The sequence below is a fragment of the Pongo abelii genome, chromosome 1 (assembly GCF_028885655.2).
Source record: "Pongo abelii isolate AG06213 chromosome 1, NHGRI_mPonAbe1-v2.0_pri, whole genome shotgun sequence".
Taxonomy (NCBI): domain Eukaryota; kingdom Metazoa; phylum Chordata; class Mammalia; order Primates; family Hominidae; genus Pongo; species Pongo abelii.
This window is the reverse complement of record NC_071985.2, coordinates 45028145-45046876: the sequence shown is the minus strand read 5'-3', so window position 1 is coordinate 45046876 and position 18732 is coordinate 45028145. Positions and strand designations below refer to the sequence as shown.

The following is an 18732-nucleotide window of genomic DNA, read 5'->3' as shown; positions in this document are numbered from 1 at the left end:
CAGGGTCAGTCAAGGACACTGAACCCAGCGGGAAGACCAAGGATTCTACTTTAGCCAGGTCAAAGGAGAAACCCTACTCAGGATTCAACGCCTTAAGAGAGAACTGAAGGCTGGGTGCAGTGGCTCATGCCTGTAATCCCAGCACTTTGGGAGGCCGAGGTGGGCAGATTGAGGTCAGGAGTTCGAGACCAGCCTGGGCAACATGGTGAAACTCCGTCTCCACCAAAAATACAAAAACTGGCCAGTGTGGTGGTGGGTGCCTGTAACACCAGCTACTTGGGAGGCTGAGGCAGAAGAATCTCTTGAACCCAGGAAGCAGAGGCTGCAGTGAGCCAAGATCGCGCCACTGCACTGCACTCTGTCTCAAAAAAAAAAAAAAAAAAAAAAAAAAGAACTGAGAAACGAGATACTCTGCAAGATAGCCTGTGGTGTCCCAGAATCCTCAAACCACAGGAAGAATACCTCAATGGGGGGAATGGGAAGAAGGCAGCGGTCCTGATGGTGCCAGACCACAGGGGATCCCAGAAGGACTGCCCATGTCAGCCTGGTCACCCCTAGACATGTTGCAGCAGTAGGTTTTAGTTTCCCCTTAGCCCTGCTCACCTGCACGTACAGCGTGGTATGGACTCCCCATCCCCTATTTCCCATTAGCACCTGACTCTTAGGGCCTCAAAGCCATGGCTACCACTGGGGGTGCCTTTCTCTTCCTCCTGCTTTCTCTCTCTCCTGCTTCCATCCAAATTCAAGATCCTCAGAAAGGCCAGGCACAGTGGCTCACACCTGCAATCCCAGCATTTTGGGAGGCCGAAGCAGGATGATCGCTTGAGCCCAGAAGTTTGAGGCCAGCCTGGGAAACATAGTGAGACTCCATCTTTACAAAAAATACAAAAATTAGCTGGGTGTGGTGGCATGTCCCTGTAGTCCTAGCTACTTGGGAGGCTGAAATAGGAGGATCAACTGAGCCATGATTGAGACACTCTGCACTCCAGCCTGGGTGACAGAGAACCCTGTCTCGAAAAAAAAAAAAAAAAGATCTTCAGAAGCCTTCCCTGGTTAAGCCTTCCAATATCTCCTCACTTTTATTCTCAGTATCTCCTTAATACCCTGATACTCTGTGTTTCACACTGATAAAAATGGTGGCCCTGTCGCCTGGGGAACAAGAGCAACACTTTTGCTTTAGATATTAACGGACCATTTTTGCATCTCTGTGCATGGAATGGTTATGGGTCATGAAGATTTTGAAAAAAGAAAGTGACTTTAGCGAGGGGGAGGGGTATAGAGCAAAGAATCATGTCAATTAGTTTTGATATTGCTTTGTATGTGCCCTGATGCCTTTCTCCGATCTCTTATCCCAATTTGCACAGGAATGTCCCAAGGGAGACAGAGATCTCCTTAAGACAGAACCTAAGTCTACACTAAGCAAAGGGGACACTCGGCAGAACGGTGAACCACCGGCACAGTATAGCACACTCACATTCCACCAGCCCCTTGCCCATGTGACCCTCGCCTAGTGTCTCCCAGGGTAGCAACAGTCAGAGGTCATTCTCAGCAGGGATTCACTGACTGCTTCAGCTGGTGAAACGGAAAGAGAAGGCAGGCAGACAAGTGGGGAGACAGGAGGGAAGACTACGTGCATATGAGCATCACAGAAATTGAAGGAAGGAAACATACCTTTTCTTTCCCCCTCTGGTATTTCGTGCCAGGTATTGTCTTATTTAGTCCCCACAACAATCCTTAAATGTGGATGTTATTATCCTTCTTTTATGGAAGAGGAAAGTAGAAAATAGGAAAGGGATGCAATAATTGGCCCAAAGGTCACACAACTTGTAAATGATAGAATCAAGAGTTAAACTGAAATGCGTGTGAGCCCAAACTTCATGGTCTTTTTCCCATCCTGTTGTGGAAACCCAGGCACATCACATTTGATTAAGTGTTTAAGCTGATGGTCGGGCGCGGTGGCTCACTTAATTCCAGCGCTTTGGGAGGCCGAGGTGGGCGGATCACAAGGTCATGAGATCGAGACCATCCTGGCCAACATGGTGAAACCTCATCTCTACTAAAAATACAAAAATTAGTTGGGCATGATGGCGCTTGTCTGTAGTCCCAGCTATTCGGGAGGCTGAGGCAGGAGAATTGCTTGAACCTCAGAGTTGGTGGTTGCAGTGAGCCAAGATCGTGCCACTGCACTCCAGCCTGGGCGACAAAGCGACACTCCATCTCAAAAAAAAAAAAAGTGTTTAAGCTGATGTTGGTGATTATTCTGGAACACCTCCATGCTCTCTACACCCCCATCCCAGAACATTTCACTCTCCCAGGCCACTCAAAAAAAATAAAAATAAACAAACAAGCAAAGCAAACAAACACACCCCACAGTTTAGTAGACAAGAGAACCAATGAGCAGGGGGCATTGTGTGAAGTCATACAGTTGGTCAGTGATAGAGGTGAGACCAGAAGTGGGAGTCCAGGTCCTTAGACTCGCTCTCCAGTGCTCTTCCCAGGCTAAGCTATAACCAGTCTTCCAGTCTTTTTTTTTTTTTTTTTTTTTTTTAATTTTAAGAGACAAGGTCTCACTCTGCCATCCAGGTTGGAGTGAAGTGGTGTGATCACGGATCACTGCAGCCTTGACCTCCCAGTCTCAAGCAATCCTCCCACCCCAGTTTCACAAGTGGCTGGAATTACAGGGGTAAGCCACTGCACCCAACTGTCTCTCTCATTCTTAAAATCCTTCAGGAAAGGAAATCCCCCAGCCTTCCTGTTCTAATCTCTCTTAAATTGGTCCATTCCTTTCCAAGCCTCTGATGACTTTAAGTGAAATAACCTACATAAAGCATATATTGGGCACCAAAAAATTTGTTATTCCTTTCTTCTACCTGAATGATTATTCTTTTACCCGAAAAATTATTTTATTGGGCACCAAAAAAATTATTATTCCTTTTTCTCACCTGAATGATGAATGATTGAGACAGATCACTAACTAGTCTGTCTCCTTGCCGACCCCCTAAAGTATCTGCTCTCCACTGCCAGGATCATCTTCCTACAGGGCAGCTCTGATCATGTCATTCTTCCTCTTTTTTTTTTTTTTTTTGAGACAGGGTCTTGCTCTGTCGCCCAGACTGCAGTGCAGTGGCAGGATCTTGGCTCACTGCAACTTCCACCTTCCAGGCCCAAGCGATCCTCTCCCATCCTAGCCTCCTGAGAAGCTGGGACTACAAACGTGGTCGCCACCACACCTGGCTAATTTTTTGTCTTTTTGGTAGAGATGGGGTTTCACCACATTGCCTAGGCTGATTTCGAACTCAAGCGATCTGCCCGCCCCGGCCTCCCAAAGTGCTGGGATTACAGCCGTGAGCCACCTCACCCTTTTACTCATGGGGGATGTGAGATGGCTCTAATATAAGAGCAGTGCCTGCACATCCCCCATGAATAAAAGTGACTTTGCTCTTTTGAATATTTTTATAATTTTTAATGTGCTCTACTGCATTTATGTGCATTCTGCTTTGGATTATCCCTACTAGTGATTAGAATAAAAATAAGAGCTTTTATTTGTATAGGTATTTATAGCTACAAAGCACTTTTATAGACATTAGCCCACTAATCTTAATAAGGCTGGGCATGGTGGCTCACGCCTGTAATCCCAGCACTTTGGGAGGTTGAGGTGGGCGGATCACCAGAGGTCGGGAGTTCGAGATCAGCCTGGCTAACATGGTGAAACCCCGTCTCTACTAAATATACAAAGTTAGCTGGGCGTGGTGATGCGCGCCTGTAATCCCAGCTACTCAGGAGGCTAAGGCAGGAGAATCACTTGAACCCAGGAGGCGGAGGTTGCGGTGAGCTGGGATAGTGCCACTGCACTCCAGCCTGGGTGACACAGTGAGACTCAGTCTCAAAAAAAAAAAAAAAAAACAAATAAAGATGGCTGGGCGCGGTGGCTCATGCCTGTAATTCCAGCATTTTGGGAGGCTGAGGCAGATGGATCACCTGAAGTAGGGAGTTCAAGACTAGCCTGGCCAACATGGTGAAACCTCGTCTCTACAAAAATACAAAAAGTAGCCGGGCATTATGGCAGGTGCCTGTAATCCCAGCTACTTGGGAGGCAGAGGCGGGAGAATCGCCTGATCCTGGAGGACGGAGGTTGCAATGACCCGAGATTGCGCTACTGCACTCCAGCCTGGACAACTGCGGGAGATTCCATCTCAAAAAAAAAAGATTACCTCTTATTTATTTATTAACACAGTTACCAACACAACTTTTAAGTAACATCTTTCATTTTTTGTTTGGTTTTTTGTTTGTTTTTGAGATGGAGTCTCGCTCTGCTGCCCAGGCTGGAGTTCAGTGGCACAATCTCTGCTCACTGCAACCTCCGCCTCCTGGATTCAAGCAATTATCCTGCCTCAGCCTCCAGAGTAGCTGGGATTACAGGCACATGCCACCAGGCCCGGTTAATTTTTGTATTTTCAGTAGAGACAGGGTTTCATTATGTTAGCCAGGCTGGTCTTAAACTCCTGACCTCAGGTGATTCGCTCTTCTCAGCCTCCCAAAGTGCTGGTACAGGCATGAGCCACTGTGCCCGGCCTCTATGTTTGTTTTTTAAAGAGACAGGGTCTCACTCTGTTGCCCAGGCTGGAGTGCAGTGGTGCAATCATAGCTCACTGTAACCTCAAACTCCCCAGGTCAAGTGATCCTCCCACCTCAGCCTCTCAAGTAGCTAGGACTACAGGTGCACACCACCATGTCTGGCTAATTTTTAAATTTTTTTATAGATAAATCTCGTTCCATTGCTCAAGCTGAACATTCTTACTTTTATCATTTCAACATGTATCTACAAACACCTCATTACATACAAAACATTCTTTTCCACTAAGTCTTTAAACCGCATGGATTACCTCGTATTTATCTTTGTCTCCCCCAGGATGCTTAGCACAGTGTTTTACACGAAGTACATGCTCCAGTATAGAACTGTTAATACTGTGTTCTCAGCGTGGTCTGACTAACCCAGAGAAGAGTTAACAGCTCCTCGTCATAGGATCAGAGGTTTGGAGGTTGTTTGAAGGCAAAATTGTAATATATTTTTCCAAGTAGACACCCCATAGCATTCATCAGATTCTTAAGAGTTTAGAGATCTCTAAAATAATAAACACCACAGTTCTAGTTTCTATAATCTCTAGGAAATACTGCCTAAGACTGTATATATATAACTCTTGGGGCACCTTATCACAATCGATTCATATTGAGCTTATAGGATTACCCCACTCCATGAAGAAACTCATCCATTTACCTGCATTTTGGGTGGGAGGGGGGTACAATGTGGTTCCCTCAAGGTCAGGGACCACACTCAATTCAAGGTTGTATTCCTAGAATTTAGCACAAACCTGCTATTGAGGAATAATAATTACAAGAACCATGAGCTGTTGAGTCACCATTTACATGCATCAGGCACTGCTCTAAGTAGTTCATTAATTAACTCATTTCATTTTACAACAAATTTTGTCTGGTATTATTATTCCCCTCATCTTACATATGAGGAAAGTGATGCAGAGATAAATTAAATAACTTTTCCAAGGTCATACTGCTTCTAAGTGGTGGAGCCAGGCTTTGAACCCAAGTAATCTGGTTAAGAACCATGCTCTTAACCATCTGCTGAACTTGCACTGCCCCTCATTTGATGAATGAATGAATAAATATAAGAATGAATGAGCAGAGGCACTGAAGATGTTTTTGTTGAATGAACAATTAACCAATCATTAACTCACCTTTTGTCTCTACCCTGTATAATCTATAGGATTATCATGAGAGTCCTTCTGAAACTTTCCTTGCATTCAACTAGATAATCTCTCCAAGTAATTCCCTATCTATCAGTATAGAACTCCTGTCAGTAACATTAAAAAGCTTGGTTTAATTCTTAGTGAACTACTCTTAGTGGACTAAGAACTACGAGTGAACTAAGTTTGCTCAGAACACCAAGCACTAGGCAAGGGTTTTACCCGTCCTCTTCACTGCTGTGCACGTAAAAGAGTGTCAGTGCGCATTCAATGTACAATGGTGGAATGAATGCCCAAAAGATAAAATGCAAACTCCTTTAGTGGCTCTGGCCAGATTAAACTGCTTTCAGTTCACCTCGTTCACCACACTCCATTCCCCATCCTGCCCCAATTCCTACTCATTGTTCAGATCTCTGCAAACACTTAATTTCCTCCAAGAAGTCTGACCATCAAAAAGGCCCCACTTATGAGTTCACAAGGCAACCCATATTTCCCCCACTCAATGACTCAAAAGTACCTAAAGTCACTAGTAAACAACCAAGACGTTTGTCAAATTAATGAATAAATGAATGAGTTTCTTTTTGACATGATCTGATAGACTTAAACCCTTGTGATCCTATCGTCTTCCAGAAATGACTTTAAGAACCACTTCTATCATTACTGGTTCTTGGGGAAGCTCCATCTCATTCAGGACTCAAGCCTCATGAACATTTTTTTTCTCACAGGCCCCTTCAGCATAGTGCAGAAGGAACACAGGTTCTAGAGGTTTTCTGACCTAGACTCAAATTTTGGCTCCTCTCAAGTTAATTGTACAAGCTCTTTTTTATTATTATTATTTTTAGAGATAGGGTCTCACTCTGTCACCCAGGCTAGAGTGAAACCTGGATGCAATCAGAGTGGTGCAATTATAGCTCACTGCAGCCTCAAACTCCTGGGCTCAAAAGATCCTCCCACTTCAGCCTCCTGAGTAGCTGAGACCACAAGTGTGCACCATCACACCCTAATTTTTTTTATTTTTATTTTTAGTAGAGACAAGATCTTGTTATGTTGCCCAGGCTGGTCTCAAACTCCTGGGCTCAAGTGATCCTCCCATGTCAGTCTCCCAAGTGCTGAGATTACAGCATAAGCCACTATTCCTGGCCCCTATCTTTTAATTTAAAAAAAAAATCTGCCTCCTTGAAGTCTAGAGTGAAAATCTAATATCTCTGGCTACAATGTTCTTCTCCCAGGATCCCAAAACAACCCATTTGCAAACCACCTCCCTTTTCTTGGTCAGAATTAAATCCACTCTACTGGTGCTCACAGTCACATCAATTTCTTTCACTCTCTGGGAGACACACAGCATGGCAAGTCAGGAATGGGACAAACACTCTGCTTTCAGAAAACGAGGGCTCTTAGGGAGATGTCAATAGTTGAAGGGCTCCATCATTACTACTATCTGGGCTCTGGTTAGTTTATTACCTGAGACAAAAAGAACTCATACCTGATTCTTCTACCTGGCAAGAAAACTGTAGTTTTTCCTCAAAATGGAATCCTTTTGGCCCTCTACTCTTCTTCCCTCATCCTTATAACTTATGGTTTGCTGCAAAGGACGAGAGAAAGAAAGATTTGGCTGGAGAGAATGCTTCCACTCAAGCTTCTTCCTGGTGGGCTTGGCTTAGCGAGGCTTGAGGAATGAGCCACGTGTGTGAAGCAACTCTCTAATATTAGGCACCCACCTCTATGGTGGAACAGTGGCAGGAGTGACACAGTCATGATGGAAGGATAAGTTTCCAAAGAGGCAAACAATCTTTGGCGTCTCTGAAATACTGTGAAGCCTCTGCTAGGTGAGACTTCCTACAGAGAGTTCTCAGGAAGAGCAAGGAGTGAATTGCTAAGGTTTCCTTCAGCCACAGGTCTTATTTCTGCTTCAGGACTACAGTGAACCTCTCTCTTCTTCCTTCTCTATACCCTGAGGACCTCCGCTCCCCAAAGCACAAATGTCTTCTGATTCTTTAGTCTCCTTAACCAGGGTGATGATTTAGGGTGAGTGAATTCCATCCCAATGTCCCAATGTTTTGGGGAAGTAAATTTCCCAAAGACAAAGCCACTAATTGGGTCGGCATGAAACTCCAAAGTGCTGCAGGATAGGTCTTTCATGGGTCATGCTGTGATCTGCGGGGTAGGCGTTCAGTTCCAGCATTGCTACTAACTGCATGACCTTGAGAAAGTCACGTTTTCTCAGGGAAGTGATGGCCCAGGTCCTTCCCAGTTTTGATACTCTATGTGATCATACAAAATGCAAGAACAAGCTGGGAGAGGTGGCTCATGCCCGTAATCCCAACACTTTGGGAAGCCAAGGTGGGAGGATCACTTGAGACTAGAAGTTCGAGATCAGTCTAGGCAACATAGTGAAATCCTGTCTCAACAGAAAAAGAAAAAAAAATGCAAGAATAGTCCCTCAAGTTTCATTTTATAAAACAGATGCAAAATACAGCAGATATGAAAATACCAAAACAAGAAATCTGCCTTAATTTCCCCAGGATCCTCCAAGTCCCAAACCTTCTATTAGTGTTGCTCAGAAGGCAGCAATATGACTTGATCAGATTATCCCACATCTCTTCTTTCCTTGGAAGGTAGACAGAAATAAAAATGCATAGAAAAGCAGATGAGGCCCAGAAAAATTTATTATGCCTATATGCCCATGAGATGTCCCAGGCTGGTTACATCTCATGGGCATTCAAGGAATCCATTAAGAATGAATTCTGAGGCTGGACATGGTGACTCACACCTGTAATCCCGGCCCTTTGGGAGGCTGAGGCAGGCTGATCACCTGAGGTCAGGAGTTCGAGACCAGCCTGGCCAACATGGTGAAACCCTGTCTCTACTAAAAATACAAAAAATTAGCCAGGCATGGTGGCACACGCCTGTAATCCCAGCTACTCGCGAGGCTGAGGCACAAGAATCCCTTGAACCTGGGAGATGGAGGTTGCAGTGAGCCGAGATGGCACCACTGCACTCCAGTCTGGATGACAGGGCGAGACTCTGTCTCAAAAAAAAAATTTTTTAAATGAATTCTGAGGCTGGACATAGTGGCTCATGCCTATAATCCTAACCCTTTGGGAGGCCAAGGCAGGAGGTTCCTTTGAGGCCAGGAGTTTGAGACCAGCCTGGGCAACATACTGAGACCCCATCTCTACAAAAAATTAAAAAATTAGCCACACATAGTGGTGCATGCCTATAGTCCAAGCTACTCAGGGTGGGGACTGAGGTTGAAGGATCACTTCAGCCCACTGCACTCCAGCCTAGGCAACAGGGAGAGACCCTGTCTCAAGAACAAACAAAAAGAATGAACTCCACAATTTTGCTGTCCCTTTCTGTTCTCCCAAGACCCAATATCTCTCTGAGTAGCACTGAGGCTATGAGCACAGGGTATGGAGTGAGACTGCTTGCTTCAAATCTCACCTCTATCATTTACTAGCTGGCTGACATCAGTGAGTGTTAGCGATTACATTACTTGCCAGCTCAGCATTATCCTCTCTATAGGCAGTAGCCAGCCTTTGGAAGGTGTTTATCGCTCCTCAATTCCTACAAATATCATGAGGCAGCCTTTCCTTCTCTCCCAGTTCCCATCCTGCCAACACCATTTAAAGAAAAATACCCAAGGAATACAGCAGTTACCTTGGTATTGTCACACTACTCTTTCCTTAGCAAGAAAGAAAAGGTCCCAAAACATTCCCTACTCCATGTGGCCCTCAGATCCCACCCTATCCCCATCCCTAACAGTTCTCCCTCCCTTATGCGGGAGGCTAAACCCAGTATGAATAATCATTTGTAAAGTACTCTGTAGTTTTCAGGGTGCTTTTGCACACATGATTCTGTTTAGTTCTTGGTAAGCAGTATTTCATTATTAATCCTGTGAGCCATGGCTACTCCCCCACCTCCATTTTACAAATATACAAACTAAATCTTAGGTCCACAAATTGTGTGTGCTCACACAGCTAAAAAGAAAGTCACACCAAGACACTGTTTTCTCTACTACTTCACATTATGATGTCCAAGTTCACATCCTGGGAACATGAGGAGCCTGAACCTTATGGCTAGTTACAAGCCCCTAAAAGGAACAGAGACCTCATTTTTCTACCCACTGGTCCAGGCCAGGGCTATCCCAGCTGAAGGACCACAGACATGATATAGATGCAAAGCACCAGGCACAGGAGGAGTGGGGACACCACCAAGCGGGGACCAAAGGCCCACGAGGGTATAGAGTATCTGCCAGAGCATACTGGGTCATGACAAAGACCAAAGGCATTCCAGACCACCAAGGAAGTCCAAAGGAGCTCCCCCAGAAACAGCCCAAGTCCCCAGATAAACTGACCCTTCCTCACCCAGCACACCCCCTTGGCCCTTTCTCACTCATGCTTCCAGTGGAGAAGGAAATGGACAAGCAGCCAGGCCTGAGAGCTTGATCAGATTCAGCCAAACACACTCAGCAGTAAGCTCAGAGCCATGGCAATCAAACCTCAGGCTCACCCAAAGGCCAAAGGAGAAGTAGCCACAGCCTGGGTCTAGGGCTCCAGCCGGAGCCACCATCTCTTCAGACACTGGCTGCCAAGCAGAGCTATAAAATGTGCCTCGACTTAATTTTTCCATGAACACAACCTCAAGATGGGACCGCCAGACTCTAGAGGAGCTGGGATTCCAAAGGCTCACTGCCTCTCTGCTCTGGGATCGGCAGCTGGAGTTGGGGAGAGGGAAGTATTTGGGGGTCGGCATTGCCACCCCCTGGGCCATTTCTCTTCCTAATATCTTCCCAAGGCCTGATGCAGCATCAGAGTAAGTTTTCATTCAGCACTGATTCAGGGTTGGAATTTAGTACAAATTGCTTACATCTGCCTGGCCATATCCCAAATAGGTAGTTTAGAGCAAGGAGGAGGGGCAGCATTGGCCCACTTCTTGGAGCCCGGGTAGCCGCCTGCTAAAGAATCTGGTGCCACGCTGGGACCAGCCAGCCCAGGGTACAAAACTCTCCAACAGAGTTGAGAAAAAACAGCCCGAGAGGGCTGCCAGAGACAATACAGCGATTCCATCCCAGGCATGATTGGAAGGGCTGGGGCAGGGAAGCTACGAAGACCCCAGAAGCGGGTGGAGATGGAGAAAAGGCAGGCCTGAAGGAGCAAGAGCAATGGCAGAAAACACACACACACACACACACACACACACACTTCAACATCAGCCAAATAGGGTGTGTGCACTAACCTCATACATTTGGTAACCTCTTCCCACAACCCAGAAGCCTGCCAAGCCCCTGGGCTCCCCACCCTACTCCACCCCACACCAGCTTGGCAGCCTTGCTCTTGTGCTTCCTGCTGCGATTGCTTCTCCAACATCAAAGTCACCGCTGTCGGGAGCTGAAAATGAGGGACAAGTATAGGCCAGGAGAGCAGCGCCTTCTCCCAGCACCGGCGAACTCAGGCCTGAGGGTCCCTCTCCCTCTTTCAAGCTTTCAGTCTCCTTTTGCTGCAGTATCCTTATAAGGGAGAATCCAATTCTACCCTCCGCCCGACTAAGAAATGTACACATTCCCCAGGCTAGATGCCGACTTCTCACCCAGTCCACAGAAGGCACTAACCCCATCACAGGGCAGGTTTTGCTTTTTTTATTTCTCATCTTAAATAAACAAACCCCAAAACCATTGACTGGTTCAGATCGCCCTGCAGCTGGGAGCCAGGAAGTGTGTTTAGCGAGAAGTGGGTGGGGACGCGGGTGCCTGGAGCCCCAGAGGCCCTGAAGCTGCTGGAGTGGAGTGGGGTGGGGTGAGGGGCAACCTGCTCTGCCCGGCAGGCAGGAGGAGCTCAGGCTCCCACGGCGTCCGCCGCTCAGCCCGCCGCCAGGAACCCTCGGCTGCTTCCATTGTTGCACCTCCGCTGTTGCCATGTTGGAGGGAGAGCCCCCTGACCTCGGCTGCCTCCACTCTGGGGGCACTTTACAGACCCTGGGGCCGATGCAACCCGCAGGGTGCGTGTCCTACCTGCGCTAGCTGCGGGCTCTGCTGCAACATCCGACGTGTCTTGTGCCCGGCGACGTGGGCTGCTCGCTCCGCGCCTCCCGGGCTCGCTCTGCGGCTCCAGGCGTCTCTTGCACCAGCGCGAGAGGAGCTGGCCGGCCGCACGCCGCCCGCTACCGGGTCGCTCCTCTCTCCAGGCTCCGCACAGACCCTAGGCTCCAAGGGGCAGAGGGAGAGGTAGCAAAGGGCGCAAGGACCAGCTTGTGGGGGTAGGGAGGGGTGCTCTCCGCCGAGAGCGTGCGCGAGCTCGCAGAGTCAGGCCACCCCGGGTGAGACAATAGCGGGAGCAGCGGGCGAGAGAGGGGAAGCCATCTCCCGGACACCCGGCGCACTGCACGGCGACGCGAGGTTCGGCCAGACCCTGCCTGGACAGACAGGCACCCGGCCGCCGGCTCTAGCCGCAGCGCCGAATCCGCCGCGAGCCGGAGGGCGGGGCGGCTGCTGGAACCCGGGCAGCCCTTCGCCTCTCCCCTCCCCTTCCCCCTCCTCTTCTCTTCTCCTCTCCTCCTCTCCCCTCCGACTCCCGCCCCACTTGCCATTGCGTGGGGGAAGAGAAACGCGCTGGCGTCAAGTTGTGCTCTGCAACCCAAGAGCCAGGATTTCCACTCCCCACTTGGGTGAGGGTTTTTGCGGATGGTCGTTACTTTCCCCTGCTGGAACCCCTTGGCTTTGGGTCAGAGGAAAGCGCAATCATTCCGCTAGAAATGACGGTGCTGAGGTCCAGTTATCCGTTTCAGGAATTTCTACCATAATTACGGTAGCGATGTTCGGGGGATCCCCTACCTTGAGGGTTATGTTGGGGTAGAGAGAGGCTGTCTCCGGGCTTTACACGCTCAGTGTCATTAGTCTTTCTGTCTCCTTCCTTCCTCTCTTTCTGGAAGGGGAGTCTCGTTTGTTTTTGTATTCGCCCAGGTGGATCTTTCGAGCTGCGATCCAGAAAATAGCAGTCAACCTAAGTAGGGAGGGGAGATAGAGGATCCTCCAACCCAACTAGGGTAGTGAGAAAAAAAAAACAACCTTTCATACAATATGTTATATTTAAATTTTCTACTCCAAATACCTTTCTTCCAGCAGTGGTCTCTGGAAGAATTTTCCTAAAGGCTCCACCCAAAAGAAACCATGAGTTGGCCAGCTCCTCGTTTGCATTTGGTTTGCATAGTACCAACGATCACTAATCTCAAAGTATATTTTCCTAAAAACGTGAATCGTGTTTTCCTCCACTGCCCTCATTTCTTCTTTCTTTCTCGACAGACTATGAAGATTAACACCTGGTCCTCAGCCTCTCAAGTAAAACCATGATTAAATAAATTTGTTATGCTTTTCTCTTGTTAACTTGTCTTTTGTTATAGAAGTGTCGGCTGTGACTCTTATGATGGGGAGAAAAGGGATCACTCCCCTTTCTGATCCTACAGTGCCTTCTGTACCCAATGCTTGTGACTTTCAGTAGTCCACTTCACCCTCTGAATATCAAGAATAGCGTCCTCACCTATCACGCAGGGCTTTCGTAATGATCAAAGGAGAGAATGTAGGTGAAACATCTTTATAATTAACTGAAGGCAGCTTGGTCTGCACATATGTCATAATGTATATGATGCTACTCCTGATCTCAGGAGCCACAGGGGTTAAAAAACGTGTCCATGCACGTATTCACCACTAGTTCACCATACAAATATTTATGACAGCTTACTCTGTGTCTGTCATCAGGTCAAGCTCAGGAGCCTGAGAGAACAGAGTGTTAAAGGGGCCACTGGTGGTTCTTTTTTTTTTTTTTTTTTGAGACGGAGTCTCGCTCTATCGCCCAGGCTGGAGTTTAGTGGCGTGATCTCGGCTCGCTGCAAGCTCTGCCTCCCGGGTTCACGCCATTCTTCTGGCTGAGACTCCGGAGTAGCTGGGACTATAGGCGCCCGCCATCACGCCCAGCTAATTTTTTTTTTTTTTGTATTTTTAGTAGAGACGGGGTTTCACCGTGTTAGGATGGTCTCGATCTCCTGACCTTGTGATCCGCCCGCCTCGGCTTCCCAAAGTGCTGGGATGACAGGCGTGAGCCATCGCGCCTGGCGACCACTGGTGGTTCTATGCTGCTGGGGTGAAAAGTCTGAAGGAAAGAACTAACAGGAAGTAGGCCTGGGTAGCTAAGTGGAGGATCAGATCACAGGCTTTATCATGCATTTTGGTAAGGAAAAAATTGGATAAAGAGAAACCAGGGCATACCAAAAAGTTTAGGTGCTGTAGGTGACAGAGAACCTGCTGTGCACAAATGGAGCTAGGAAGTAGTGTGACCAGAAAAGGACTTCCTGGCATATTATAGAGAAGGATTTGGAGGATGCACTGCATGTCTTCCGTTTGCCTCTCCAGATCTTCCTGGCCCTCTGGCTTCCTAGACTGGGTTGGCCAATGGGAGCCACGGCTGAAGACGGAATAAGGAGGGAAGTCAGGGGAAACTGGATATTTATTCTTCAGGATTCCTCTCTTTGGGGTCACAGTGCGCTGGCCGCCGCCCTCAACCAAAGATCATAGCTTCCACGGGTGGTTCTCTCTCCCCTCCCTCTCTCTTTTGTTTTTGTTGTTGTTTTTTTTTTTCTTGAGACCAAGTCTCACTCTGTCGCCCAGGCTGGAGTGCAGTGGCTTACTGCAACCTCTGCCTCCCCGGTTCAAGCGATTCTCCTGCCTCAGCCTCCTGAGTAGCTGGGACTACAGGTGCATGCCACCATGCCCGGCCAAATTTTTTTTGTATTTTTAGTAGAGACAGGGTTTCACTGTGTTAGCCAGGATGGTCTCAATCTCCTGACCTCATGATCCACCCTCCTCAGCCTCCCAAAGTGCTGGGATTACAGGCATGAGCCACCGTGCCAGCCCCCTCCCTCCCTCTTGATTCAGGTAATCACTCCCCTCCTTTAACTTTTCAGGCCTGGGGGTGGAAACATTGATTTGCTACTGGTCCTAGTAGATTGTACACTATTTCTTGTGGTTTTCCTATACTCTGCCGACCCTTTATAAATTGTCTCCTTATTTTTTAACCTCTCCTCAAATTACCCCTCAAGTGCAGTGTGCCATTTGCTTTCTGCCAGGACCTAGTAACACAGGTCAGGAGTGCAGCCTGGGAGCTCAACAGAGAAACCATGGCTACATTCCAGGTGGGAAATCAGGGAATCTCAAAACTGTGCCAGAGCTGTGGCAGTGGGGATGAAAAAAACGGGCAGATACAAAAGATACTTATGAAGAGAAATCAATAATATTTGATAAATATATAAAATGTAGGAAATTAGGGAAGAGGAGGACTCTGGAATCACTCCCCATTTGAAGCCTTAGAAATTGTTGGCAGGTGGTACCATTCCCTAAGTTAGGGACAATTAGTAAGACAGGTCCCAGGTGTTGGCAGAGGGACCTTGAGCTTAATTTTGAACATGTTGGGTTTGAGGTATCTGTGGAATGTTTAGATGAGGATGTCTAGTAGACAGCAAACTTATGAAACTAAACTCATATTGGGGTGTGGACAAGATAGCAGCTTTGGATTCTGTAGGTTATGGGTAGTCAGTGAAGTTATAAGCCTGTATGAGGTCGTCCAGATGGGTATAAGGAGGAAAGAAGAAACAACCAGAGAGGTAAGAGAAAAACTGGAGGCCACAGAGTGTCAGAAACTAGGGTGGGAGAATCTCAGAAGAGAATGACTGGATAACCAGTGCAGCAGGAACCTCCAGGAGGGTAGGGCTGGAAAATGCCCTTTGGGTGGGCAAGAAAGTCACTGGTGCTCATGGAGTAAGAGTGGTCATAGTTAAACCAGCCTCCAGTGGGTTCTAGGCCTAATGCATTCCCTGATTCAAAGCTGGTGCTCCATAAATGATTGGTCACTAAGTGAATGAATGAACCTGGATCTAGAATAAAAGAGACATGCTTTTTCTAGAAGCTTGGCAATTTAAGACAAGGAGAAATATAAGGCAGTGGGTAGAGGGGAATGCAGGATCAAAGGGGACACTTTTGTTTTTTCTTTTTAGGATAAGAAAGGCTTAAGCATGTTCATATGCTGACGAGTAAGACCGAGGAGAGTGAGATCATGAACAGGAGGGAGTTGGACCCAGGCATATGGGGTGGAGCTGCCTCTGATATCCTTGAGAGGAAGGCTGTACAAAAGCAGAGGCATTTGTAGACTGGTAAAGAGACTAGAACTTGAGACTAGATGTTGAGAGGACTGGTTGCTGCCTTGTAATCTCTAAGCAATCAGCTGAGAGAGAAAGGCTCAAGATGAGGTTAAAGGCTTAAAGAAAGTGGCTAAGGTTGCTGGGCACGGTGGCTCATGCCTATAATCCCAGAACTTTGGGAGGCCGAGGTGGGCGGATCACCTAAGGTCGGGAGTTCCAGGCTAGCCTGACCAACATGGAGAAACCCCATCTCTACTAAAAATACAAAAATAGCTGGGCATGGTGGTGCATGCCTGTAATACCAGCTACTCGGGAGGCTAACGCAGGAGAATCGCTTGAACCAGGGAGGCAGAGGTTGCGGTGAGCCGAGATCGCGCCATTGTACTCCAGGCTGGGCAACAAGAGTGAAACTCCATCCCCCCCCCAAAAAAAGTGGTTAAGGTTAAAATAGAAAGGAATAAGGAATGAGAGTGGTAGCTCCAGAGAGAGGAGAGAGAGAGAGAATTGTCAGCAGAGTTGCAGATACAGCTGGCATTGGATACTCTAATATGTTGTGGCTATGAATAAAAACATCCGAATGTTGTCATCATTTTCTTCTGCAGCACTTGGAAGCCCAGGTGTAGAACATGAGGTCAGGTTTCCAAGATAGGTACAGTAGAGACATAAAAGGAAAAGAGGGCTCCTGACAAAAGAGGAAGTCCTCAAGGATGGAAGTGAAGCTCAGCAAAGGCTGTGAATCTTTAAGAAGGAGGAGGAAAGGGACTGGGCTACCTCTAATCTTATTCCCCTTCCAATCTTTTCTCAAGTAACCCAGCCAGGGTGATGTTTCCAAAGCAAACATCTGCTTCTCCTGCTTAAAATCAACTAACATGTAGGACATGGCATTTTTTTACTTTGGTTTTTAAACATCTGTATTCTCAGAGCCTAGAACAATGCCTGGCACTTGTGCTCACAAAATTTTTGGCAGATGAATTAATGTGTGACTTTCTCTAACTCTTAAAGTCCAGTCTCCTAAGGAAACTGAATTCTCTCACAGTCAGCCCTTGCTTTTCACTCTAGCCTCAGAGAACAAGGACTTTGTCTTGTGCATCCCTGCATCTCCCAAACTGCACCCACCATATAATATTCAATAAATATGTATTAAATGAATAGCCTCCCACATTCCAATGTAAACTTCATACTTGGGCCTTATGAAACTCCCTACAGTTCCTAGAATGCACAATATTCTCACCTAACGGCCCTTCCACACGGTTTCCTGGAAAGGGCCTCCTACCTCCAATCCCCACCTCTACCCACTTCCCTTTATGCAGCTGTCTCTGTCTCTCTACATGGTAGGCAGAATAATGGTCTCCCAAAGGAGGAAATGTCCACTTCCTAATCCCTGGAACCTATGGCTGCATTATTTCACGTGGCAAAAGGATTTTACAGATGTGATTAAGTTAAGGCCCTTGGGAGTGGAAGATTAGCCTGGATTATCCAGGTGGGCCCAATCTAATTACGTCAGTCCTCAAAAGCTGGGAACCTTTCCTAGCTGAAGTTAGAGAAAGATGTGATGACACAAGACTGATCAGAAAAATGCAACATTGCTGGCTTGAAAGTTGAAGCATGGAGGTCCTGAGCCAGAGGGGGTGAATGGCCTCTAGAAACTGGAAAGGTCAAAAAACAAATCCTGCCCTAGAGCCTCCAGGGTTCCAGGAAGGAACCCTGCAGATACTTGATTTTAGTCCAGTGAACCCCATGTTGGGCTTTTGATCTGCAGAACTGTAGGATAATAAATTTGTGTTCCTTTAATCCACTAAATTTGTGGTCATTTGTTATAGCAGCAATAACAAACTAATACATCCTACAACAAATTCTCTGCAAAGTTTCCCTAGAGTGCCTCCTAAGAGTGTCTAGACACACCCAATAGCTACTTGGATTATAACACTGATCATGGGTGTTATAATTGCTTGTCCACTTTTTTCTGAATTGGGGAGGGCACAGAATAGGAGGGCAACAGACTGTAAGCTCCTTAAAGACAAGGAATCTCCATTATTTTTACCTTTGAATTTCTAGGCCTAATTCATTGCCTCATTCAAAGCTGGTGCTCAATAAATTCTTGGTCAATAAGTGAATGGATGAAAACCTGGATCTAGTTTACGGGAAGACAGAGTGACTGAGCCAGAAAATGAAAAGCTTGAGAGTCTAAGATTTCAGTGGTGACCAGGTGTGATGGCTCATGCCTGTAACCCTGGCACTATGGGAGGCCTAGGCTGGTGGATTGCTTGAGCCCAGGGGTTCAAGACCAGCCTGGGCAATATGGCAAAACCTCATCTCTACAAAAAACACAAAAAATTAGCTGGGCATGGTGGTGTGTACCTGTACTCCCAGCTACCCAGGAGGCTGAGGTGGGAGGATCACTTGAGTCCAGAAGGTCGAGGCTGCAGTGAGCCATGATGGTACAACTGCATGCCAGACTGGGCAACAGAGTGAGGTCCTATCTTAAAAAAAAAAAAAAAGATTTCAGTGGTAATAATAAGTAGATTACTGGTCAGGGAGCAAATGGCTGAAATCAATGGAAGGAGATGATGATAGAATCTGTTTATCTGTGCTGTATTCTCTCATAGCTCTTCTCTAGGCTAGGACTAATCTGTAATACAACTCCAAACTAATATTTTGAAGGACAGTATTTATAACAATTTTATTTTAAAATCCTTCAGTAGGCTTTCTTCAAAAATATTCAAATATCTTTGAAAGATGAATGGATGTTAGAGATGGGGTGGGGTGCTCTGTAAATATTTTATGGATAGAT

At 46.9% G+C, this 18732-nt stretch overlaps 1 protein-coding gene across 1 annotated transcript in view; it reads right to left on the bottom strand.

The window, feature by feature from the left end:
• The window catches only part of PIK3C2B (phosphatidylinositol-4-phosphate 3-kinase catalytic subunit type 2 beta), a 75191-nt gene extending 62957 nt beyond the window's left edge, over positions 1 to 12234 (bottom strand). The window contains exon 1 of the mRNA XM_009238907.4: positions 11770 to 12234. The gene's annotated coding sequence lies outside the window, so the exon portion shown is untranslated. The remainder of the gene's footprint in view (positions 1 to 11769) is intronic.
• Positions 12235 to 18732: the final 6498 nt, after the last annotated feature.